At 38.5% G+C, this 27468-nt stretch overlaps 1 long non-coding RNA gene across 1 annotated transcript in view; it reads left to right on the top strand.

Annotated features, from left to right (window-relative positions):
• LOC149565825 (uncharacterized) overlaps nucleotides 1-26487 on the top strand; it is an 82240-nt gene extending 55753 nt beyond the window's left edge. Inside the window, exon 2 of the long non-coding RNA XR_016362071.1 lies at nucleotides 26098-26487. This is a non-coding gene — a long non-coding RNA (uncharacterized LOC149565825). The remainder of the gene's footprint in view (nucleotides 1-26097) is intronic.
• The last annotated feature ends 981 nt before the right edge of the window (nucleotides 26488-27468 follow it).

Genomic DNA, 27468 nt, shown 5'->3' with positions numbered 1-27468 from the left:
AAATAATTAACAATTAATTAAAAAATATGTATATTGTTGAATAAATATACTCATCAAATGATATTACATTTATATAATTAATGCATGATCTATTAATATAATAGCATATTATATCATTAAATATAATAATATATGAATGCTAGTAATCATAACTTTCTCGCCTATTACAAGGAGCCTTGATGATGTTAAGGGAGCCTCTATATAGGATCAATTATTATTGGAGATACTCGAACATGTAAGTCCAAGTCAATTTCATTGGCAAGAAACAGAATATAGCAAAGGGTCTGACACTAAAGATATCGTCTATTCAAAAGTGATAAGTATAAAAGTCCAATACCATGAACATCAATTGTTAAGAGATGGTCACTACATCTGATTATTCCATGTGATAGTAAATAACATGGATATTATTCCAATGTTGAGGAGGAGACCAGAGCATCGAAGGAGGGAGAAGTTGTCTTGGTTTCAGTCAGAGGAATACCAACTTGGAGGGATTTGGACGATATTCAGAAGACTATATTAGTATGAACAAGGGTAGAAAGAGCATCAATCAATCATATTGAATATAGAATCAAAAATCAATTTAGATAGCGGGTCTGAGAACTACTCGATTAAGCATTTTCTCTTACGATTTACTGGCTGCATATGTGCAAAGGAGATCAGAGGCAACGACATTGTGCAAGGAAACATCAATTGTAGTAGACACAACTTGCTCATAATTCCAGCAGTATATCAGCTCTTATTAGACACAAAAAGTGGAAATTTTTTGTATGATACAAAGGTTATCATTTAAAGCAGCAACCCAATTGCTGTCAGTAACTATAAAACAATATTACAGTACCTCCATTATTGCCAAATGGAGGAAGCTATCAATACCATTTTGAATTTTTAATCTATCATCTAAGATATAGAAACAAATTTATCTTTTCACACTAAGCATAAATTCATTGAGCATATATCTAAGGCTATCATTATATGTCATACAGTGAGAGCCACTATTATCTAATATTTTGAAGCAAAATTGCCAGTTCTAATATCTTATGTATATTACATAAGAAGCATCATATATTAAAATTCATAGCAAAGTAAAGAATTTGAGGAAATTGTTTCCAAATTCTTGAGATATCCTAGAGGGGACATTACATAAATATAAAATTCATAATTTGAGGAGAGAAGCCTATGAAATCCCAGAAATGGCCATCTGAGGAAAGGACCACATGAAGTATTGAGGAGGCCGATGGTAGCGAAGGTTGCAGTACATACAATGATGTTAAGAGTGAGTGAGTGGAGGTGTTAGATATCATATGAAGCAAACACAGGAAGGAACAAGCTATTTGTGGAAAGCACACCTGTGGCACCATTTAAAAGGCTCACGATGATATTGGAAAGGTCTATGGCTTGAGAAGTTGAGTTCATAAAACCGCAACCCGTGTCTAGAGAACATTGATTTAGGCCATCTAGACAAACAAGAGGCACAAAGGGGACAAATGATGCTAGGAAGGTTTAGTCCACAACCAGGGTTCTCCAGTTAGGAAAAATTGCACACTAAAGAGCCGAACGGAGGATTGGTGATTAGGGAAACATTTCTGAAGAAATCATATGCTAGGATGGTGACTCCTACCCTTGCCCTGATTGAATTTGGGTTTACACTACATTTGCAAAACGACAATTTAGGAGAGTTTATGGACTTAAAGAAAGAAAATTGTTGGAACCAATTAAGACAACTACCTAGAATAGCAGCATCACCTTCTTCCATGACCAAAACAACTACGATATTACCGTATGGAGTTCAAGTTATAGGTAGAATGGATGGCAGGAAGAATAAAGGGAAAAAGACAAAAACCAGGCCAAAGGTGCAGAGTCAGATAGCAAAGGTGGATTTTGCAGTAGATACCATCACTTTTGAGGGCTTCTATGGGGAGGATTGTAGAAAATGGTTGCTGGAAACATCTCATGACAATCCTATCAAAGAACCATTGAGGTGTGTGTAGGTTCAATGGGCTATCAAAATGCCCATATTTTGTATCTGAGATTTTGACGTAGTCCTGTGTGCTATGATTGGTGTTGGTAAGCAGATTTGTCCTCTCAAAAACACCTTCACAAATGACTCTTGAATGCCCAAATGAGAAGACAAACATAACTAACAGTTGAGTTACTTGCAGTTGTATGTGCAAGTGCTCTCTGAGTTTTGTTATGAAGGCTCAACTCCCTTCTTCAGGTTTATGATGAATGAAAGAACTTGGTGTGTCTTCTTTAACTAGAAGACACAAAGGCGTACTAACATTCATCCATTAACGAGGAATGAATGTGGTTATCAGGTTTACGATGAGATAATGAGAGAAAGATCAACAGACGGCCATAGGACCACTTATTGAGTTTTTCACGTTACAAAGGGAATAGAAAGAATCAAATATATTATTTCTCAAAAGACAACAACGCATGACTGCATTCAAAATAGGATAGAAAAGACCACAAGATGTTGCTCAATCAGAAAAATATATATTCAGACCTTAAGATCTGACATACAAATATTCCTTTCCATTTCAAAATCATAACAAAATAACCATAAGATTACTCTGTCCCTGCCATTACAATGAGATGCAGGAAATATAAAATAAACTCTTCTATATTCCCTTGTTACAATTAGAAACACCATTCGTCTCCTCCTACAGCTACAAAACTTCAAACAGAAAAAGAAGAACCTCTGTCTTCACCTACTATTAGATATTTATCACCTGAACTTTCTCGTATCTTTTTAGTTACATAATTAATTCTTGTAAAAGAGCATGATTAATTCCTTTCATCTAGCTTTTACCCCTCACAAATGACCTTTGCTTTGGAATTTTAATCCTTTATGTCAATTATACTACTAATAAGTATAATCAAATCATGTGACGTTTGGATTTCATTCTTTATCTTCATATGGGTTTTTTGACAATTCAAATTAATTGACAAATGTCCATCAATGAATATTCCACAATGCCACTCCTGCTGATGAATGTTGCCAAGTGTACTATGGAGTTTGAAAACTTCTAGTTTCAACCTGAATTCTCCGTTGTGGACCAATGAATCAACTCCAAAATATCTACACATCTCACTATTTGAGACCTTCATTTACTCTATTGAAACCCGCATCGCCATAATCAACCGTATGCACTTCGTTGGATGTCTTTATATCTTGAAGCCTCCTTGAAAATCTCTGTTGCCTCATTTGGTGCGGTTTAAGATACATATTTCCTTGTTGAGTCTCTTCTCCCTATTTAATCAGGGGTCTGTTAGTAAGTAACCCAACAATATGCATGAGAAGGCAATATTATCTTCATTTCAGGGGGACAATCATGAACTTCCACTCCCCGGCCATCATTGCTTCTATTTGTATGACTTCAGAGACCTGGTCTTAATGCTCACATCAAGCTCAGAAAGGTCCAAATCACCCATTTCCATGGACCATAGGAGAAGATTTGGATACGTGTGTTTGTTAGGCACTTTTGTTAAGCTATCTGCACACATTTTCAATGAGAGACTCCCAAAACCGAGCCTGGAGACTGATGGAGCCAAAAAATTTGGGCCTCGATTTGTGGTCCTTCTCCCATCAAATTTTATTTGACATAGGAGCAGCAACATAATTGCAAATGATGGCACAGGATGAAGAAACATAAGTGGAGGCAGAAGAAGGATCTAAAGAAGAGTCTTCATATTTCTTGGCAAAGTATGTGCTCAGGGGATGTGTGGTGTTGCTGTCAGTCTATGGAGATCTTTTATTCTCCTTCCACACTAGATATAGTTTTTGGCAAAGAGTGTGTATTGAGGCTGGTAGTTATCAGTAATAATGGGTTGTACAATCAGCAAACAGTATTTGGCACCATTAAGATCTTTCTATGTTTCCATAAATTGGCAGTACCATTCCAATAAGATCATTTTTAGTATATTGAAAGGACATTCTGGAATCATGTGTTTTACAAGAATGGTAAAATAAAAAGTTTTTTCTATTTATCAGACTTTCATGGAGACTATGATCCAAATTCAGCAGATGATATTTAAACAGTATACAGATTAGTATAATGTGTTTGGCACAGAAAGCTCTAATCTGTTTTCAATATAAGCATCATCACCAAAACTTGTCGATGAGTTAAGAATTCGCATATGTATTTTGTAGACAAAGTATTACTCCCAGAACATTCATGTTAGGATATTGTGCAGGACAAATGATTAGTAGAATCTCACATGATACTATGATAATTGATTATCGGAAGAGTCAATCTATATGAAAGTTAATGACTAATAAAGTGAGCAGTATCTCTCAGTTAACCAGGAAGTCATTTAGCAAAATCAGTGATGTGTATCACCAGCATGGTTTTCAATTGAAGTCATAAAAGGAAATATGATTACATTAATGATGCACAACAAAAGGAATTTAAGGATGGCAGCTGAAAATTCATTACTATTATCGCATGTGTGTAAAGCCTTGCCGCTCATGTATCCAGAGATTCAGGGACAATACTCCTTGATCAATTCAAAGTTGCAGAGACTAACCGTAATGGCATACTGATTAATTTCAGAAGCAAATATGTAATGTTAATCTATTATTTTGTAGGCCTGGAGACATGCACCAATGCAGAGGAAATGCACCTGGTTATTTGCAGATACCGTGGAAGTAGAAACTTGAGCCACATAGACCACTCAATACACACCCGAACAATAGATACAAGGGCAGAGAGAATATGCTCAAGGGGGAATTGATATGACATGAAGATCATTCCCGATTGTGGTTGTTGGTTCGAATTTAGCAATTCTTGAGTGTCATCAAACCTTGAGTATGGACATTGGACGAGCCCTATATGGCATTAGCGATACCAAGCTCCTAACAACGAGTAGATGCAGAACGAAATTCCTGTGCTCTTGAGAGATGTAGCAATCATGAGGATTTTGGTCTATGTGATGAGCGATTGGAAGAGAACATTGAAGGTTTGGAAATGTGCTTAGAGGGAGAATATATGGTTCGATAGCATACCCAATGGAGAACAAAATCAATGCATCCAAGGAAATGTAATTGAGCGTTATATCTATTTAATTAAATCTTGAAGCAAGGTTTCATTTATAAAGATGAAATTGTTTGTAATTTATTAAGATTAGCTGGTAGTTCCAATCTTAAAAGAGAGATTAGGTGCCCGTAAAAGGTTGTTCATTTTCCTTGCGCACCTGTTCATAATTTATAAATAGGAGATGAAAATCAAAACAAAGGACAATTTTCATATTCCTAAAAATTTTTACATACCCAAGTTACATATCTTATGCACAATTTGATATATTATATTCTTTCATTAGCAAATGAATGAACGATTGAACAAAGCTTGTGGATTTGAATTATTGGGTGAAATTTATGTGGTTTGGATAGATTCGCAGTAGATAGATCATCTGTAAGGAGTTTCTTTATTGCAATTTTATTTATGACATAATTATTTATTTTTAAATTTTGGAGTTAGAAATATTATTAAGTTGTGTCCTTTATAATATTTTTAAAAAAATTCTATAAATGTTTAAGTGTTTGGACAAGTGGATTGGGTCATTATTGCATTTTAAACTTGATAATCATAAATATTGTGAAATATTTAATTGTTTCCATATTTATGTCTAGTTTGTCTCCATATCATAGGAGTTAAAGTGCATCCTAGACTAGTTTAAAATTGCATTTATATAATTGATCTGTCGCGTCTGAATTATTAAAATTGTTTACAGTTTAAGTACATTGAACTTTATAAAGTTGTACGTTTCAACTTATAATACTAACTCTATCACCGTTTGACACTGGTCTTTATATTTTCCATAATTCGTAATCCATATACTGGCAATTATTTCATATCTTTCCTTTGAAGAATTAAAATATTAATTTGTTGCATTAATCTATACTTATTCTTATTTTAAAAACATTCATATAATCATTTACTTTTATTCTTGATTTGTAATTTGCAAATTTGAAGTTTTCTATAATTCTTGTCATTTGGAATACTTTGGTTATATTCATGTTCTAACCAATCTGCTTTAAGCATCTTGGGTTTAAGCTTGTTGTCCAGGATTAGGTACACCCACCTTGGTTTTGCAGAGCTAGAAGTGCAGGGAATTTGGATCGCATCAATCAAGCCTGTCAAGTTGGTCATAACTGGTTGGATATCCTAGCATCGAGTTGGCAAGGCTCATAGGATTCCAATCTGCAGTTTTGGGAACCAATAGAGACATTCATAGTCTTCTTTTGAATTCCCATTCACATATTTGATTTCACATTCATTCCTATGTTCCACCTGAAACTCCTAATATGCTATTTGCATTGTTGAATTGGGCATTTCTGTTTATCTAGGTAACTCAGGATTGATACATTGTACCAAATAGTTGGCATGAAGCTCCTTGCAACCCATGATCGATGAAATCGAGTAAGGGGCTCTATGCTTTTGTAATATTATCATAACCAGATTGTCCTATTTTGGATCCTACCATTATTCACTGGTAGTGTTACACACATATTAGGCATTTCTATGAGCCATTAAATTTAAGAGGGTGTGAAGTGTTACAATCAGATACCCCATTCATCATCAAAACCAACTAGTACAACAATCAAGCCGAAATTTGGAGAGTGACATTGCAATTGACGATATGTCACAGATCTGATCGAGTATATGGGGGGAGACCTTTTAGTTTGCTCATTTGCATAGAGTCCCTTTATTGTTCGACACTTGATCAAGTGGATTCTTATATGTTTCCCCTTCAATTTTACATCATCCCACTTTGATGAGGAATTGGGTCTTTTATGATGCATATAGAACATGTTTATGAGCATTAAATAGGATTCGACCACCATTTTTTATAGCCACCTGATGGGAATATTTGGTGCACTGAGATGATGATCTAAAGCGTGGAGAGCACTGATGTAGGAGCATCCAATGGTGTAAGGGCAATCTTGTATCACCCAAAAATATGCATAGCGTTAGTTTCTATTTAAAGTGTTTTCATTTATGGATACCCATTTGGGTCAAATAAAGAATCCAATTCTCATAGTTCTACTATTGTTTTTCTGGGTTAGAGTTTTTGAGCACCTTGGGATATGTGCCAATGCAACAAATAAGTTATATTGTAATTGAGCCATAATTATAATGAGTTAGAGGGTGTAAGTTGGAGGCATGACTAGTAATTTAAAGCACTCCAAAAAAATAATCAGGTCAAAAGGCTTTACAATTTGAAAGTTATTGCAGTTTTAAGTTGCTTGGAGACCTCCTAATAGCACTTCGAAGTTAGATTGGAGACCATGCTTCTCCAAGATAGAGTGTTTTGACTTTGAAACCTTTTGTAAGCTTGGCTTCTAAACATGCAGTATGAACTCGTATAAGCTAAGACATATCTGACCTTTTACACAACCATTTTGCATCATGGCTTTTTGCCACTGTCGTACATTTGCCTAGTTTCACCTCTCCCCATCGAGCCTTGTCAAGAAAGATTGGTTCAATTACATTGAATGATTTGTACCTGCATTTTCCCTTTAGGAACCATGTCATTACTTCCACATGATTTAGTTATTGTACTTGAGATCCCTTGTTGCAGACACCATTCTTTCCCCAACCTCATGATGAATGCAAGAATCTACAATGTTGAGTCTATGGTTCACCATTTAAAGTAATATGAATCTTCTTTGAATAAGCCAACACATTCCTTTCTCACATAATGTGCACTCTTGTATGCTTTATTGCAAATGAAGTCTTACACAAAAGACATTCTTAGATCTTTAGCAAGATTTATGCTTTTACCTCTTTATAGAGGTTGAGCATTCTCTACTTCTTGCATCTTTCTGATCATTTGGAAGCGATGAGTTTTGGATCTTTTGAACGTTACAAGTCTACAACTTTGAAAGTGAACCTTGAACTTGTATATCAAAAGCTTAAATTTGAACTTGAATTGGGGATCAACAAACTTGAACCATACATTGGAACCTCATAAATCTGGCATCTTGAACTCCAAACTTGAACATTGAACTGAATTCCTGAACTAACGAGTCTGAATTGTGAAACATGAACTTGAACTTGAACTTGAACTTCTGAATTGTGAGGTTCAAGTTCAAGTCCAACATATTCTCAAAACTCTGCCTTTTTCACAAGACATGGTCTACAAAATCATCGTTAGCAATAAAAAACAACCAAAACACTAGGACAACTTAGGGAATCTCTCTATGGGGCTAATGTTTCAAATTTTAAAACATGGGTGTTAAAACTGTGCTTACAATTGGTACGTATGATAGGTTTTAGAGGAAATCTGTATCTGATTGCTATCATCATGAGGTCACTATTTCTTTTTCTGCCTATGAATTCACAAGAGGTTTTGGTATTCTGGGGACAAACAGGAAGAAGATTGACAAAGTGTAAAAATCACAGCAGAGCATAAGGGTACACACCTACAGATGATGTACCGTAGTGACCTAATGGTAGCAAAGTGAGATAGCTTAACACATGCAATAGAGGAGGGGAGTGAAGAAATCCCTTCTTCGGCAAGTTGAGTGGAGATGCCTGCTAGATGTTCTGAAGAGTTGTCTAATAGGAGCAAGCTGTGCGCCAGATATTTTCATGACCCAGATAGCCTTGATGAATGGGCTCAGGAATGACACAGTCTATTATTGAGTTTCTTTAAAAGCAGACCGGATGGAGTTCATGACATTGCAACACATAACATTTTACATGGCACACCATGCTATTGAGCTCTTCCTCGAAGCTATGCGTACTCAGGTATGCCCACACAACATTTGGAGCCACAAGGCTGAGAACACCCCAATCAGCCACCCATATTTCACTGGTTGCATCTTGACATTATGGGACTTGATGAGGGTGTTCGAGAGTGAGTTTGACATAGACAACAAAGAGGGTGTTGATAGTAGATAGGAGGGGTTAGTCGGCACATCACAGACTAGTGAAGGTAGTAACTTCTTGGTGGGCAAAGTAGAGCACTTTGTTGCACATGAAACAATGGAGTTTGAGGTTAGCATGGAAGGGCCGCCAGTGATAAATGTTACCACATCCTTTAGGTTGGCATCGACCCTTGTATCTAGTGGTAGTTTGGTTTAGTCTATCTCATTAGGGATACAAATATTTGGTGAGTCTGGGGTCCTATCATCTTAACACCCCCCATACACCTTGATGGTGGAATCTCTTTAGATGGAGGTAGTAGAAGTGGTAGTAGTAGAGGGGGCTGAGACAGAGTGGCAACAAGGGCAACCATGGGAATGGAGGTAGTGATTGTAACAAAGCAAGATGGCATAAACATGGCCAAAGATGGTGTGATGGAGATGCTAGTTAGTGTTGGTATGGAGTTCGAGATGGACATGGGTACTTGGCTCAACTATTTTCAGCTTGCGCTCTTGACAGCTAGCAAGTCTACAACCTATTCACCATGAAAGAAAGTGTTTATCGTACAGGGTAAAAAGCTGTTTATCGCACTAAGGGACTAGAATTTAACACAAAACAAAATACTTTATTCATATAAGTAGATATGCAATTCCAATTACAATGATGATTCATAAATCCATTCAGATGATGTACATATACTTCCTGAAGGGGTGAATCAATTGTCACACAACGTTTTAGATACTAACTCTTCCTATCGGCTCTAATATAGTATTTACTGACAACATCATCTCCCCCAAAAGCAAAGTCATCTTCGAACTACAAAATAGAGACAACTAAGTATATCTAGACTCAAAATAAACAAGGAAAAAGAGGGTTGTGTCCCTCGTAGAGTTAGTGTGGTAGACGTCCTCTGTGCCCACAACTTGTGTACCTGCTGCGTTCGGGCGTCCAAATTCAGTGGGCTTGCATTTGGAGTTCGAGTTCTCTTTTCATCATGTCAGTTGTTTTTCAAAGCTCCACCTCCTGTATATTTGACTTTCTTTGCATCCCCCAACTGAGATACATTTGCTTCTACTATGGTTAGACTGGTAGTCTCCTCTCGAGCCCTTACTACTACTACCTAATCTGCCTCACTCCTGTGTAGAGCATAGTATGCCTCTCGATACACCTATACTATCTCTCGCTTAAGCTGCTCAACTCTGCTCTCCACTACAGGCTCCTTAGTATTCCACTCCTGCTGCATCTCTGCGGTCTCTATGTTTGGCCATCCTCTTGCCTCAAAACATACTAAGAAAGCTACTGGACAACCAACCTGCATAAATGCCAAGACTTGCTCTAACTCTTGTACCACCAACTCCAAAGCACATCTTTGTGTCGAGATTACTACTCTCATCGACCTCAAGTCAGCACATCTGCTAAGTATGTCTCAACATCCTCCTTTATAGTTGTTAGAGGGTCAGATGGTGTGGTGTGCTTCGTGGCCAATGCTGTCTCTACTGCTTCTAACATCCTCTTCGCAGTACTCCCTATCGAAGGTGGGGGTGGTGGTGGCTCCATTGTGATGGTAGGATGACTCTCTGCTGGGTTTGGAGGATCTATTACCTCAGGTACTTCTCTCATGGGTGAGATAGTGACAAGTGTCGGTACTACTGGTTTAATGTTGAATCTCCTACCCAAGTACTCACTTAAGTCTTGCTCACTTAAGTCCTCAATTGCGGTATCCTCATTGGTGGCTAGTAATGCATTGTTTATCATGACCACTGCATCAAATCCCACTACCTTTAGTTTGACCTGTGGTGTCCCCAAACTCTCAAGAACCTCTTGTGGAGGTAACTCCATCGCCTCCTCTGGCAAGGCTGTCGTTGGTGATGGATGTGACTCTATCCCAACTATGGTCATAGTGTCCAAAATGATCGAGGTTTCTAGAATTGTTGCGGTCGGTTAAGCCGCTACTATGATAGGCGTCATCACCACCGATTGTCTGAACTGTCCAAACCTTGGAATATGTGCACTATGTGCCCCCACACGAACCAAGTGTGTTGTTGCTGAAAATGTGGGTCGTGGGAATAGTAGTGGTGTAGCCATAATCACTTCCACCTCTTCGTCATCTTCTTCCTCCTCTCTGTCGATCTTGCTTTCATCAGAAGAGGTCCCTGTCGACCACTACCTATATCTCCTCCACCTTGTCTCGATTGCTTTTGCCTGACCGTGGTCTTGTTGCCAAGTGTGTCAAGGTGTCTCCATTGCATAATAGGGGGCTCACCTAGTGCAAGCGGCCCAAGCTTGACCTCTAACCTATCAGAAGGAATCATTCGCACTGTTGCATCGAGGAATAACCCGATTGTGCAGTGAGGCATGTAGAAGGTTTTATGCTGAAGTGTCATGAACTCATACATCCTTTTTGCCAGTAGTGCAACCCAATCGTACACCCTCCCATTCATTATCTTGTTCATCAATGCGACCTATGGAAATGAGATATCAGATGCGCGGCTTAATCCTGTGAGCCAACTCTTCACTAAATCCATGAGAGAATGCTAGTGCCCTTCCTGAATGTTCGACTTCTTCAGTCCTCTACCCTTTGAAGTGCCCATGCAGGCTTCTTTTTCTATTTGTGACAGGTCACTGCATACCAATTGTATTAGCTGCGCCTTCACCTCTTGATTTAATTTTTTTGGCTTGTTGTCAATTTTCTTCCCCCCTTGTGTATGGCTAGGTATTCCAAATACCCACGTGAAATCCAGTGCCCTGAATGAGATTATTAGGTCACGCCCAAGATAAGCAAACAAGATGGTTCGAGAGAACTGATCGTAGGTCTCTATTATCATGCATAGAAAGGCCTCGTAATCCCAAATGCAAAATATTGGCATTTGTATCGCCCATTCCACTTGCGTCTTCCAGATGCTATTCTTCACCAGTTGGTTCTTGGGTGTCTCTTGCCACCATTTCCTACATTCAACTCCATTCAGGCCTTTGAAGGAAACATTCAGTGGTGTGAGGTGATCAGGTGCAGCTGGCTGTGCTGCTTGCTTGTCCTCCTTTTTACTTCTGCTTGTGCTTGTGCCTCCTGCAACACGCACTCCTGATGGCAAGGTCTTCACATTTTTGTTTATGGTTGTGCTCGTTACTGAATCTTTGTCTAACTTCTTCCAAGCTCTCTTCCCAACTGACTGCATAATTGTCTCTTCTTTTGTCTTTTTGTGTGAAGAGGACAAAAATGGTTAGGTCAATTTCAAAATGCTCTCCCAACTTCTTCGAAAGTACACACTAGAAGTGTACGGTACCCTGACCTCCAATCTAGTTGCATTTTGGAACTTTGATATTTCCTCATTACTTAATCCGTACGACGATTTGTAATGTCCCCACTAATAGGGTTAGTTAGGGACAAGTAATACCTGCAAAAATAAATGTTAGAATCACAATAATAATATAATTAACTATATTATTCTACCCTCTAAGTTAACCCCAATCTTAAGGACGTCTCGAAATTGGGCTTCATAGCTCATTGCTCCTTCGCCGCCATCCTGGGAGCGCACCCCTTAAGATTCTTCTTGGACAGGCATCCTCTATACAAGGCCAATGACATATGCATATGTTTGACAACATCAGAATATTCTGGCAACACGGAGAATTTTCGGCCATGGTGGTCGGTTCAAGGTGTTAATACCTTGCCACCCCCATGCTTCGAGTCTTATAATTCTCCTAACAGATTAATGTATTATTACTCGATTATCGGCCATGGCGAACAATGGGGATCTTAATATCTTCATGCTTCATGCTTCGATATTGAATCTTAACCATGGCGGACAATGTAGATATTAATATCTCACATGCTCCGTGTTTCAAGTTCACATTGATTCTTGGCCATGGTGGACAATGAAGATCTTAATATCTCACATGCTCCATGCTTCGAGTCTCATTAATATCTATGGTGTTAACCCCATGAGCTAACACAATATTATCCACAAGTATTGTTCATAAATAAATTCATAAACATAATTGAACAAATATAAGTCATAAACATACCTTTCTTACCTTATTCTTTTCCAAGAGTCGCACCCTTTCATAATACAAATCCTTTGAACAGTCACAACACTTCATAGTTATAATCCTTTCGAAAAGTCACAACCCTTCATAACTAAAATCCTTTGGAAAAGTCACAATACTTTATAATTAAAATATTTTTGAAGAGTCACAACTGTTCATAATTATGACCCTTTCAAAGGTTCGCATATTTTCAATGATCATTGATACCTTTTCAGAAAGTCAATTCCTTATTTTCTTCATATTACTTCCTCTTCCATTTTTCCTTTTGAACTCCTCTCCTCTTCTCTTCCTTTTTTCCCCTCTCTAAGATAATCTCTCCTCCCTTTTATATCTTAATTTTAAGGAGTCATGTCTATTTGTTAAACATCTCGTGAATTTTTATTAGATTTAGTTAATTTATATTATTCTATGTTATATTATTTATTTACTTATGTGTTTATTTTATTTATTATTAAATTCTATGTAGAAAGTTAACATACTTTCTACAATATTGTCTCTTGTATTTAATTTTATTTATTTATTTCTTTACTCATTGAAATTTTATTACTTTTTAAAATATTATTTTATTAATAATATAGATTAAATAATTATTATTTCTTTGGTTTATAGTTTACTATTTATTTTAATATAACGTTATTATTTATTTAATAACATTGTATTATATAATTATTATTAAAATTCATCTTAAAATGGGGATATGACACGATCTTGCTTGTGCTTGCAAGGAATGGGAGAGTCTACACCTAATTTAATTGTCCATATATTCGAAGCCTTGATACCATTCGTACAGTGTCCGTACGGCTCCTAGAAGCTAAGCCACTACGTTTTTTGTGCTATCATTATGTGCTTATTCTTTAGAGATTGTAAAGTGTTCCTCTTGATGGTGATTTATTAATGATAGTACGGTGTTCCTTTTTGCATTCATGTGTGGCCGTACAATGTTTCAGTTTAGCTGATATGGCCTACATGAATTATTAAATAGACACTTCTTGTGCACTCCTATTCATTATGCAGTCTGTACGATCAATATGGCCTACTTTTAAAAACTTGATTTTGTGCATCGTATAGTATGTACCAAATGGGTGTGCTTCCGTATGATCGATTACATGATCCACATGGTGCTAGTGTTACCTTTCTTCTTCTGCCTGCACACCTTTCCCAGGTCTGTATGGTGTACAGTGTGCTTATGATAGAGTCCGTACAGTGCTTTAACCCTTCTATAATGCTAGAGTACCTTACGATGGTCGTGGTTTTCTGTACAATGATGTTTCCTCCTCTTCTTGAATTGGCCGTACGGTATGTATACTTGCGCCTCCTAGCATTAGCTTGTAATTGTGTGTCCATAAGGTATCATCTATACTACCGTACAGTGTTATGTGTATACTATATAGTGGCCGTATAGTTGTCAACGCACATTGATGCTCTCTCCTGGCTGTACGATTGTGCCTATCTCTCCTAACCGTACAGTTGTGACAGTTTTAGTGCATTTCAATGACTATACAGCTATGTTTTCCTTTATACGATGATATCTTTTTATTCGTGTCTTGGCCGTATGGTACTAATATTCTATCTTGAGATCCTAATCCCTTTATTTGCTCATTTTAAGAATCCTTGTCTCAGTATTTGCCTACAATTATTACTATTATTATTATTATTGTTTACTTACTATTATAATTATATTATTATTATTTACCTTCTTTTGTCCGGTTGACATTATTTTCCCAGACTTCTTCATTTCGCTAGTGGTAGATTTTTAACTTCGACCTATTTACTGCATCTACCATCTTTTTCCCATCCAACGTCCATAATTTAATTGCTCTGTTACTTTGTGAATTTTGATGGTCCAACCTACTTTACTTTGAATTTGCCAAGTTTGATTTCATTATGCCCGTTATATTTTAATATCAATTGACCTGGTTGGAACCTATTTATTTTTAAGTGCTTGTTGTGCCACTCCTTGCATCTGCACTGTGAAACTTTGGTGGCCCATTGTGCTTGTAGTCATCATTTGTTAAATTTATTCAAGTTATACAACCTTTACTTGAGACTTTCCATGTTTCCTAGATTATTTTCAATCCCTATTCGTAAACTTGGTACCATGAACTCTAGTGGTACCATGGCTTCCTGACCATACATCAGCTGGAACAGAGTGTCCCATGGTAACTTAGTAAGAGGTACGGTATGCCCATAATGTTGATGACAACTTTTCTTCCCAATCCTCCCCTTCAACTGCACAAGACATGTAAATTAATGCAAAGATTTTATTTGTGGCTTCCGCTTGTCCGTTTGCTCTAGGATATATTTTGAATTCTGTGGTTAGTAGCCAGAGGACATGATTGAAAAAATGTCTCCCAAGGTCGCTCGTCAACTGTATCGGGATTCCGTACCTTGTAATGATCTATTCGTATATGAATCTAGTCGTGGTCAGTGCTGAGTTGTTCGGTAGGGCTCGCATTTTGACCTACTTTGTAAGGTACTCTGTTGCTACAAAAATGTACCTATATCTTTGGGTTTTGCTCACCTTGAGGGGTTCTACAAAGTTTAGCCCCCAACATTCAAATAGTTCTTGCGCATGTGAAGGGTTCAGAGGCATGAAATCCCTCTTCAGTGGCTTCCTGACCCTCTGACATGTATCACATGCAATGACCCATTCCATGGCATCCTTGTGCATGGTTGGCCACCATAATCTTGCCAGAAGTATCTTCCGTGTTGTCGTGTTCGACCCCTTATGTCCTACGGGCCCTTCATTTGCTTCCTTCAATACTTTTAGTATTTCTTCCTCTAGAACACATCGTTGTAAAATCTGGTCGAGTCCCATCTTATATAACAACCCATTGACAAATTGGAACGTTTGACTTCTTAGCACCTATTTACTTTTCTCGCTTGGTGGCATTTCCTTATGAAATTGCCCTGTTGAAAGATACTCCCAGATACTCACGTACTAGGGTGGTAGTATGATAATCTAGAATAATTGTGATTGGGAAAGTCATTGTTGACTCCCTTCGAAGGTTCGCCCGATTTGATTCTGGATAGATGATCCACATTGACGTGGCATTTTTCAGGCGGTATCACGATTTTAAATGTGAATTTTTGCAACAAAAGTAGCCATCTACTTATTCATCCTTGAATGATTGGTTTGTTCATGAGGTATAGCAAGGCTTGATGATCCATGTAGAACATGAGTGGAGTTGCCAGTAGGCAGTTTCTAAACTTTTGTATTGTGTATACCATCCCAAGAGCCTCCTACTCTGTCATGCTATAATTCTTTTCTACCTTAGACAATAGTCTACTTGCGAAATACACCGGGTGGTCCAATCCGTGATCACCTGTCTGTGCCAACGTTGCTCCAACTGTGTAGTTCAACACATTGACATGTACATGGAACTCCTTGTCCCAATTCAGAGAAGCCAGGATAGGTGTTGTGGCTAACCGTGGTTTCAATCCTGCAGGCTTCATCCTGCTCTATTTCTCATTTGTAGGGTTCTCCCATGCAGGTTAGTTTGTCGAGTGGTTAAGATATTTTGGCAAATTTCTTAATAAACCTTCGATAGTACCTTATGTGTCCTAGGAATGATTCTACTTCAGTCACATCTGTCGAAGGTGGCATTTCTAGAATTACCTGGACTTTGTTAGGTCCGTCTTTAATCCTTCTTTGTATATGATGAGTCCCAATAGTTTCCTTTGGGGTACCATATATATGCACTTCTTCGGGTTTAGTACTAGTTGTTCTTGTCTCCATCTTTCCATGAATTCCCTGAGTGCAGTTAGATGCTTGTTCTCTGAACTAAAAATTGACCAATCATCCAAGAATGCTTTGAAGTTTCCAATTGACATCTTGTCGAAGATGTGCAGGATGATTCTTTGAAACATTGCCAGAGTGTTGTGTAGACCAAATGACATTCTGTTGTAGGCGTACACTCCATCTTCAACCACAAAAGTTGCTTTTAGCTTATCTTCTTCCGCGATGGATACTTGGTTGTATTTAAAAACTCCATCCATGAATGCATAAATTTCATGCCCTGCTACTTCCAAAATATTGTCAATGAATAGTATCGGAAATGGATCCTTAATCATTATCGCATTCAAGTAGTGAAAGTCTACACATATCCTTATTTGAATGGTATCCTTTTTCAGAGATATCATAATTGGGGATACCCACTCACTCGTCTATACCCTAAAAATAATGCTTGCTTCAAGCATCCGGATAATCTCATCCCTGACCTGTGCAGCATAGTTTTTGTTCATTTGGTATGGTCGCTTCCGTACGAGTGTTGCTCCTATCTATGGTATGCAATGGATGCATAATTCTAGCAGTACCCCTTTCAAGTCTTTGTATGTCCACGCAAAAACATCCTTATACTTCATAAATATTTTAAACACTGCTACTTTCAGAACTGGATTCTAGTCATCTTCCACAAATATATTTTCGGATTAGACTTGTCCCCTAAGTTCACAGTGTTCACCATGGTTTCTTCGTATTTAATAGGCTTATCGTCACTAAATGTATGTGCAGGTGTTTCATCTATTTGTGCCTCTCCTTTCACTTCTTTATATTTTGTCGGAAATTCATTCTTTTCGTCTCCCCTACTTCCTTCCTCGACCCTAACATGTGACAGCTCGAAAAGAGCTCATAATCCTCCATTTGCCAATGGAGTAGGCCATTCATCGAATCCAAGCCATCATTGTCGAATCCTCCTTCCAATCTCAGGATTCCTTCTTCATTGGGTTTCATTCGCTACTTCCCTTCATCGTCCCCTTCTTTGCCTTCAGGGTCTGATGACACTGCCTCTTCTCCCACCATTTGGGTGTGTAGAGCGATTACGAACCTACGACCTCCTTCATAGTCAGTTATTCCAATTATTGCCAATTATTCCTACGACCTGCTTTGCTTGCGCACAAGTGATTGCCAATTATTCCTCGTCACATATTTCTATGGTTAACAATTTCACCCCAAATTTAGGGCATTTTGAATCTTCATGGTCTCCAGGACCTCACCATCTACACAATAGCTGCGGTTTTCCCTTCATAGTATAGTCTTTGGTGAAGTGGCCGCAAAGGTTGAACACACGACATTGTATCATCGATCATCCACTCAGATCGTACTGTATTTGGCTATGACCCTTGTTATTGTTGTTGCCACCTCGTCCACGTTGGTTGTTGTTTTGGTACCCTCCTGAGCTCACCGCATCATTGTTCGTATTTGTTCCCTCTCCCGAGGTGGACACTTCTTGCATTTGTAATACTTGTTGGTGCCCCTTCGTTTTCATATTGAATGGGCATTCCTTGGTGGATGTCCCAGAATTTGGTAGATATCACAAAATTGGTTCTTAGGATAGGAGCCCTTTGTGTAGCCCTCTTTGCAATCCATACACCATAGTTCCCCTTCTCTTGCTTGGCCAAGATTCTTTTTCATGTTTTTGAACTCTTTCATCATACGTAACATGTCTTTCTGTATTGCCTAAACCTTTTTAATTAATTCCTCATTGTTGCTGCTTTCAAAGAATGAATCTTCTAAATCCGGCAATCTATATTTCTTCTTTTTTCCTATTTTTTGTTTACATTCCAAGTCTATCGCGTGGTTATATGCATCAACGTATGATGCTAGAGGTACAATTTTCATCTTTTTTCACAGTGTTGGTTGTAACCCTTTGACAAACCACCTTTTCTTCAACTCATCTGTTGGTTGGCTTTCCATGTTTCCTGCCAGCCCTTCAGCCTCCTCACATATATGCGGACTATTTCATTCCCTGTTTGGTGCTGTAAATTTCCGCTACTATCTCATTATCATCCATGAGTAGTCAAAACTCTGCTATGAATTCTTTCTTGACGTTTGGCCATGTAGTTAACTTCTTCGGGTTCGTGTTTGAAAACCAATTGATTGCTACACCTCGTAGGGTAGCCAAAAACTATTGAACCTAGTAATCCTATTCTGTTACACCGTTTACAGTCCAAATTGTTTCACATGTTTTACAATGTCTGACTGGATTGGCTGTCTCATCGCCATAAAATGTAGACAATTTTTCCTTTGGACCTACCATTGTTAATTTTTTTTGTATTTGTGGTACTTGTTGTGCACGCGCATTGTTGTTATACTTGTTGCGCACCCGCGCTGTTCTGAGCACCCGTGTTGTTCTGCACAACCGTGCTACTTCGGACAATTGCATTACTCTGTGGTGTGAAGAGGACTTCTAGAAGAGAAGTTCAATTTTAAACTTATATCCATTTGTCAGGTGTATTGGGAATGAAGAGTTCACCCCATGTGTTTACCGTATGGGGTAAATAGATTAATGCATATGGACTATAAACAAGAGCAACAGTACTCCTTTTATTATTCGCATATGTCAAAGACATTACATTATGCTTATGATCATAATTACAATGATGATCTGGAGTTGTACATATACCATTCTGAAGAACCTTCCCAAAGGGGATCGTCGGCTACATAACAATTACCAACGACATCAACCTGTCGGCTACACAATATTTACCGACAACATTAACCTGTCGACTACACAATATTTACCGGCGACATCAACTTGTTGGCTACACAATATTTACCGGCGACATCATCCCCCCCAAAAGAAAAAGTCGTCTCCAGACGACAATTACAAAATATTCGAGACAGATTAACAAAACGGAATACATTAACTGACTAACTACAACAAGATAGATTTGTTTCTGCCACACTACTTTCACATTCATCCCGTGCTTGCACCAAATTGGTCTCCAAACCACGTTGCATCTGTAGCCTCTGCTAACACAATATTGTCTCCTTAGTCAAGCTGACCTTGATAGCCACTTGTGCCGCTTTCTCTGCTATCAACTCCTAGGTACCTTGAGCCAAGTGTCGCTGTACTGCCTTCAACTGGATGATCAGCTCCACCTGAGCTCTCTATGCATCCAACATGAGAGCTTCACATCCAACACCTACTCCAAGTGCCTCAAAGCGTATCACCCCTCTCGAAAGGCTTGCTCCATTGATCTTTCCACCTCTGTCACACTATGCCTACAGTAGCTCCAGGTCTAATCAACAAGTCACAAAACTCCATGGAATACACCATTTTTGTGATTTTCTTCCGATCCCACACTCTTTCTGGCAACTGCTTATGTTTTACTACTTATTTATGTCTTTCCCTTCCCCTTGACATCATACATTATTCATTCTGAACATCTTTGAGTTGTCATTTTTTTTTGACTCCTTCCTCTGCTCGTCCATTATTGTGCCTCTTTCATCTATTTTTCCTCTCTATCACTCCTAACTGCTCTAATGCTTTTGCCTTCCAAGTTGAAGATTAGTACCGTCGCTGCATCATCACTAAACTTCACACAAAACACCCCTTGCATTTGTTTGACACAGAATGTAGAGCCGTGGAGGATAGAAAAAATCCATGGGAGACAAGGAACCACCCACGAAGCCCAAGGAATTGCGTCCATGGGACACCTTTCGCGAAAATTCAGAGCTCTGTCCACGGGAATGCTACGAAAGTACTTTGTCCACGGGAAGTTTATAACCAGCTCGCCGAAATGCAAAATCTGAACACGAAAACATACGCGGAACTCAAACTCCCGCAGAGCACATATCCCTGAGACACGTGGTCTGCGGCCACATGTCCGTGGGACACTTTGTGTCCATGGGACACCCCGCGTCTATAGAACATGTGTCCGCGGGACTCCCTGCATCCACAGAACAGGTGTCCGCAGGACACTCTCGCAACACTACTTTTTTTTATTTTTTCATTTTATTTTCAATTTCGCATGATAGGGTGATTATTACTTCTCCTCGTTGTCGCTCTTGGTAAATTTTTAGCTTCGATCCATTGATGGCCTCGGGAATCCTGTGCACGTCCAAGGTTCACAGCTTTATTGCTCCATTATCACTTACTTCCCGAATCTGGTATGGCCCGACCTATTTGACTTTAGATTTGCCTAGTTTGATTTCATTCCATCTGTCATACTTCAACACCAGTTGTCCTGGTTGAAACTTATTCAATTTCAAACGCTTCTCTTACCATATCTTCCACTTGTTTTGTGTAACTTCCGTGGCCCATTGTGCCTACAGTCCTCGCTCATCTAGTTTATTTCTTTGCTATCGACACCTTTCTTTTAATTTCATGGTGCGGTGTAACCTTTTCTTTTCGCGCAGTCCGTTCACCGTGTACTAGATAGTGGAATCTTTCCTTTTTTTGGGTTCGTACTCTATGTTCTTCCCCTCAGTTTTAGCCATATCTTCCTTTCCTTCTTCCGCTTCTTTGTATTCCTTTGGACATTCATTTTCCTCTTCTTTCTCACCTTCGTCGACCCTTAACATATTACAGCTCAGAAAGAGTTCATAATCCTCTATCTGCCAGTGGAAAAGGTTGTTCACTGAGTCTAGGTCATCCTCATTCGATCCTCCTAATCTCAATACTCCTTTGTCCGGTTCGATTCTCTTCTTTCTTTCATCGTCGATCTCGCCTTCACCTTCTGAGTTTGATGATGCTGCCTCCTCACCTACCATTTGTGTGTGTAGGTCAATTATGAATCTTTTGCCTTCGTGCTCCATTGATAGGGTATTTCATTTCTAATCATGTTTTACTTTTGCTTGCACTAACCAATTTTGTTCCAAAATAGCGTCATATCCTTTTCTTTTCAATGGGATGACCACGAAGTCCAATAAAAATGGTTGCGTTCCAATAGTTACCGGTTGCGCCATCAAGGTTCCCAATGGTTTGATCTCGTGCTGGTTTGCCGTGAGTAACTGGAATATTGGGGGCCACAATGTAGGTTGTCCTAACTTTTTCCATACATCTTCTGGTAACACATTCACGCCTAACCCTCCGTCCACAATTGTGTCTGTCAAAACAGTTCTCAGAATGCCCATCTCGACTACTATCGGATGCCTTCCTGTTGTGAGTGTTAGTAGCATTGGGTCTGTTGCCATCATTCCACTACTGTCCCTTCCTATTTCCCCCGCCCAATTAGTTAATTTTTTTGGATCTGCATTGGCAAACCAATCAATTGCTACACCTCTTAGGGTTGCCAAAAATTGTCGGACCCATTCATTTGTGTCACTTATGCCATTTTCCGTCCAAATTGTTTTGCATGTCTTACAGTGTCAGATTGGATCAGCCATTCCATCACCATTAAACTTCGGCAATTTCTCCTTTGGTCCTGCCATTATTACTTGATTTTGTGTACAAGCACTGTTCTGTACTCTGACACCGGTGCTGTTCTACACTCCCACACTGGCGCTCTACACTCTCGCATCGGCACTTTGTACTGCCACACCGGCGCTTTGAACTCCCACACTGGCGCTCTACACTCCAACACCGGCGTTGTTTTGGACAGTTGTCTTATTTCCAACAGCTATGTTTTTTGGTGAAGAAGGGCCTTCATTAAGTGAAGTGTATCGCGGACGAAGAGTTCACTCCACGCTTGTGCTCTTTCGGCACTCCGAGCCGTGCGAGTTAGTTCCCTTCCGTTTGGATTCTCCTCCCTCAGTGCATACAGGTTCAGAAATTCCTCCCTTGCTTCTTCCACCAAATCCAATCCTTGTCGAGTTTCTTGCAACAATTCCTCGGCGCTTTGGTGTTCGTTGGCAATCTGCTGAAACCTCCGTCTGTGCTCAGCATATTGTGCCAAAATTAAATTTTCTTGTGCAGTGTGTATTCCATCTTTTCCCTTTATCTTATTTATATCCTTGTTAAGCTAATTTGGCATTGGTCTTCATTCCTCTACCTTCGTTCCAGGTCCATTGGGCAATGACGCCAAATGTTTACCATACCGTGTAAATAGATTAATGCATACAGACTAGAAACAAGAACAATAGTACTCCTTTTATTATTCACATATGCGAAAGACATTACATTATGCTTATGATAATGATTACAATGATGATCTAAAGTTGTACATATAACATTCCAAAGAACCTTCCCGAAGGGGCCCGTCCGCTATATAACAATTACTGACGACATCAACCTGTCGGTTACACCATATTTACTGATGATATCAATCTGTCGGCTACACAATATTTATCGACGACATCAACCCATTGGCTATAAAATATTTACCGGCGACATCAACCTGTTGACTACATAATATTCATCAGCAACACCATGCTCGTGCTCCTTCGATACTTCAAGCAGTGCGGGTTCCTTCCCTTCTGTCCAGATTCTCTACCCTTAGCGTATACGAGTTTAGGAACTCCTCCCTTGTCTCTATCGAATTCAATCTTTGTTGCATTTCCTCAAGCAAGTCCTCAGCACTCCTCGCTCTGCTAGGTTAATGTACTCCCTCGGTTCGAGTTCCTTCACCACTTTGGTGTCCGTTGGCGAGTTGTTGAAACTACTACCTTCACTCGGCCTATTGTGTGAGAATTAATGCTTCCTATGCTATGCGTACATCATCCTTGTTTTTTATTTTATTTTGATCTCTATTGAGAAAATTCGGCATTAGTCTTCATAACACATCTTTTGCACCAGGTTCGACTAGCAACGATGCCAAATGTTTACCGTACAGGGTAAACGGATGTATATCACATTAAGGGACTAGAATGCAACACATAACAATATACATTATTCATATAAGTAGATATGCAATTCCAATGACAATAATGATTCATAAATCCATTTAGACGATGTACATATACTTCCCAAAGGGGTGACTCAATCGTCACACAAGCTTTGAGATACTAACTCATCCTGTTGGCTCTAATATAGTTTTAACCGACAACAGTAAGTGCTGCCGCCTAGCAAGATTGTACACTTGAAGGTTGGACACTTGTGAGGGAGCCAAATATAGAGAAGGTTCTTGTGGTTGATACTTGTGGGGAGGGATGTATGGGCATAGTTGAGACACTTCTTCTGCAGCTTTCCCTTCGTAAGGAGATTCAAAGAGAGTCCAGCAACCTATAACTTGACCATACCTACTAGACATGGTGGCAAGTGCTTGGAGGGTAGTTGCTTCCGTTTGGCTATGGGCCTAAGAGGGGATAAACCAATAGGTTGAGAAACTCTTGACATTTGTTAGTTGAGGTTGTATCTAGGATTTTTCCAGGTGCTTCAACTGTTGGGGGTGGCCTACTACTAACCCTTGAGATGTTGGTGGATTGGGGCCTTCCAGATAATACAAAAGAGAGCCACATTCAGGCCTTATTGCAGAGGGTTGAGCATGTTTTTTTATGAAGGGTATAATCAGTGGAGGTGGACTTAGCATATGGCCTCAAGGGTTGAAGCCCAATGACTGGCAATAGTTGAAGCTTGAGAGGAGTTTGCCAAGTGTTTACATGAGGTAGAGGAGTAGCTCACCTAGAATAAGGATGAATTGGCTCAGTGTAGGGATTAGTTGGCCAAGAGAAAGGCACAATTTGATGAGCATAAGGCACATTTGGCTGAGTGTAAGGCACAGTTGGTTGAAGAGAAGGCTGAGCTAGTGATGTTGGAGACACGCCTTGCTAGTGCCATGGAGTTAGAAAACAAGAAAAATAAGGAAATTTGGAAGCAATCTACACGGTGAAGTCAACACATAAATGTTAGATGGTAGCGGATAGCAACTTGAAGTACCAAACTAAGCAAGTATACTGGCTTGGAGAGCAGTTGGCGGCTTCCACACCACCTCCTTCGTTAGGGATGCTTTCCCGACCCCCTTCTTGATGTCTTTCTTTGTATAGTTTCTCTTATCATTCTCCCATTTTGTTTTGTGTTGTTAGGAGATGACTTTTCTTTTTGGGAGGGAGGGGGATGATGTTGTTGGTAAAATTAGATGTTAGTGTGCCTGAAGAGTAGGTAGTTTGGGTTGGCATTTTGAGTTGGTTATGACGTTTTGTAGTTGCACCCCTTCAACATTTATATATGAAAGTACTTGACTCTGATAATAATCATTGTGGTGGAGTAACAATCATGTTGGCATTGTGAGTACGTCTGGTACATATATGGCTAAAAATAGTTTCTGATATTAATGAAGAAGGCTTGGCAATTTCTCCGATACTTTGTGTTGTATCACATTTCTTTCTGTCACTATATATTCTTGTATGTATTAACTTGTTACCTAAAGGGGAAAACACTATTTTAGCCATTGTCGTTGGAGATATTTACATTGATCAAGGTTCATTCTTTTAGCATTATCTTACTCGACACGATAAAGCAAGGTCCAATCCTAATACTTGGTTATCGTATTTGATATTTTGTCAACCCTTATCCACTCTTCCTTGCCATCTTTTAATGCCAGTTGATAATCTTGACTCTATTAGTTGATAGATACCTTCTTTAGATGCAGTGATACTTAATTTATTTGCTGATGTTGAACATTTCACCTATTTTTAACCATATTACTGTTATTTGGTCAAGCCATTGGATATATTTCATTGTCTTCTATGTGGCCTGTATTCTTATCATCTTATCGTTCCTTGATTTGGGACGTAGTTATGGTTTAGTAAAATATGCCTTTTCTTATCAATACTAGTCACTGACTTGGCAGATTGCTATTGATGGCTGATTATTATTCCTCTATCATATGTGCCTTGCTTATAATCATTTTTGATGGTTTCTATATCTTGCTTGGATGCTACTTAGTTTGATTTATTACTGATGTATGTGAAAGGACATCTATCCAGAGAAGTCACAGAGACTTTGATATTACATCAAGATAAATTTGATTATTTCCAATAAGGTATCTCTATCACTATTCACATTTGATCACAGTCAAGCTAGTGACTGCTGACTTCTGTAATTATGATCTTCCGATTTATTATTGCAATTTTGTTTCTCCAGAGACTTCACAAAATCAAGATACTTAGTTGTCTCATAATTATACTACACTATAATTTATTTATTTATATTTAAATTTTATTTATTATTAAAGCTTATTTCAGAAAGGGAACATCACATCTCTACAAGAAACAATCAAAAGGGCTCTAACCAGATTAACGAGAATCACTATGATTTGGACGATGTTGGCAATTTAGTGATCTGAGGAAGCATGGGCGATTTTTGCTGACTCATTAAAACAGCTTGCATAGCTCTCTATATCTGGCTAAAACAGTCTCAAACTCTCACAATAGCCTTTGTAACTCTATTGGCGTCCTCAAGCCTTGTTGGTAATATTTATTTAAGTATCCTGGAAATTATCACATCCCTTCTCTATCAAATTATTTATCTGTCTATTTGTTTTTTTTGATCTAATTTATTTTGCTATTGTGTAGGTGGAAACTCCAAAGCAGGGACTTGACTGAGCCAAATCTCCAAACAATCCTAGACTTGTTTCCTCTTCTTGGAGTGTAGGTTTATTGGAAGTGCTTGAATGCATGAAGGTTGCTTGTAACGCATTATTTAATTCTATTTATCTTTGTTATCTAGTATTTGCTGTTGCATTTTTTACTTTCAGGTTTGCAAGTCAGTTGAAACAAAAAGTTTAATCTTTGCTACTTTGTAATCTTTTTTGGCCATGGTGAATACGAGACTACAACATGCCATATGGACTTCCATGTGCCACACTGTCATCTTTGGCTGAGACATTGAGAATTTGGTTGAAAACTATTTGTCATCTGTTCTTTCCAATTCTATATTTAGAACTTTATTTTATTCATTTGTAATTAGATATGTTTTAGTTGGAGTTGTTTGAATGTATGCAATGAAATTGGGTCTCAAAAGGAATATAGGTTTTCTTTTATAAAGTCATATTTCCTCTACTACACAATTGACAGGATTCTTTGACCTTATCAATTACTACAGTAGGTTTATAATATTACTAAGAGGTTTTTCAGGTAGCAAACATCCTTTACTAAATGACAAAAAATCCTTTGCATCGAGATAAACAACACAAGAAGCTTAGGATAAGCTTAATGAAGTAACGAGTTCATACCTTGCACTTACTATTCTTGATTTTTCTTTTCATTTGGTGTAGAATGTGATGCTTTGGAGGACAAAATTGGAGCCGTAGTGGTACAGAAAAGACATCCCATAAATTTTGAAAGTAGGAAGTTGTAAGAATCGAAAAAGAGCTTCTCTATCCATGACAAGAGATGTTGGCCATCATACATGTCCTGGCCAAGTTTAAACAGTATTTAGTTTCTGGAACATTTTTGGTGAAAACCTGTTTTAACAACTTGGAGTTCTTCCTTGGACAACATAATATGAAGGGTAGACAACAATATAATGGTGAGAAAGCTCCAAGCTATCACTCTGACATAGAGACTTAGAGTACATGGGAAAAAATTAGTTGTTGATACTTTTTCTAGATCGCATACTATTTTTTCTACTACTATTTTTGTTGATTGAAAGATTTCAATTATGATAGAATGTATTTACAACGTATTTAACCTTCTTACTAGGAATATGAGAGATGCCAAATAATTAGTAGTGGATGGTTCATTCTTTATAAAAGAAAAATTTTATTGGCGCTTGAATGCAAAATGAAGGAGAAGATTCTTGGAGCTTATTATGACACACCTCTAGCAGGACAGCCAAGATAATACAAGGCCTACAAGTAAATTTGAGAAAGATTCTCATGGAAGGGCCTCAAGGAGGATAATGCATAACCTCTTAGCAAAAAGACGTAGAAAATGCCTATCCAG

Source organism: Cupressus sempervirens, chromosome 3 (assembly GCF_028749045.1).
Source record: "Cupressus sempervirens isolate cs-2001-9-10 chromosome 3, ASM2874904v1, whole genome shotgun sequence".
NCBI classification, from domain to species: domain Eukaryota; kingdom Viridiplantae; phylum Streptophyta; class Pinopsida; order Cupressales; family Cupressaceae; genus Cupressus; species Cupressus sempervirens.
The sequence above is the reverse complement of the archived record's forward strand: the minus strand, read 5'-3'. Positions and strand labels throughout refer to the sequence as shown.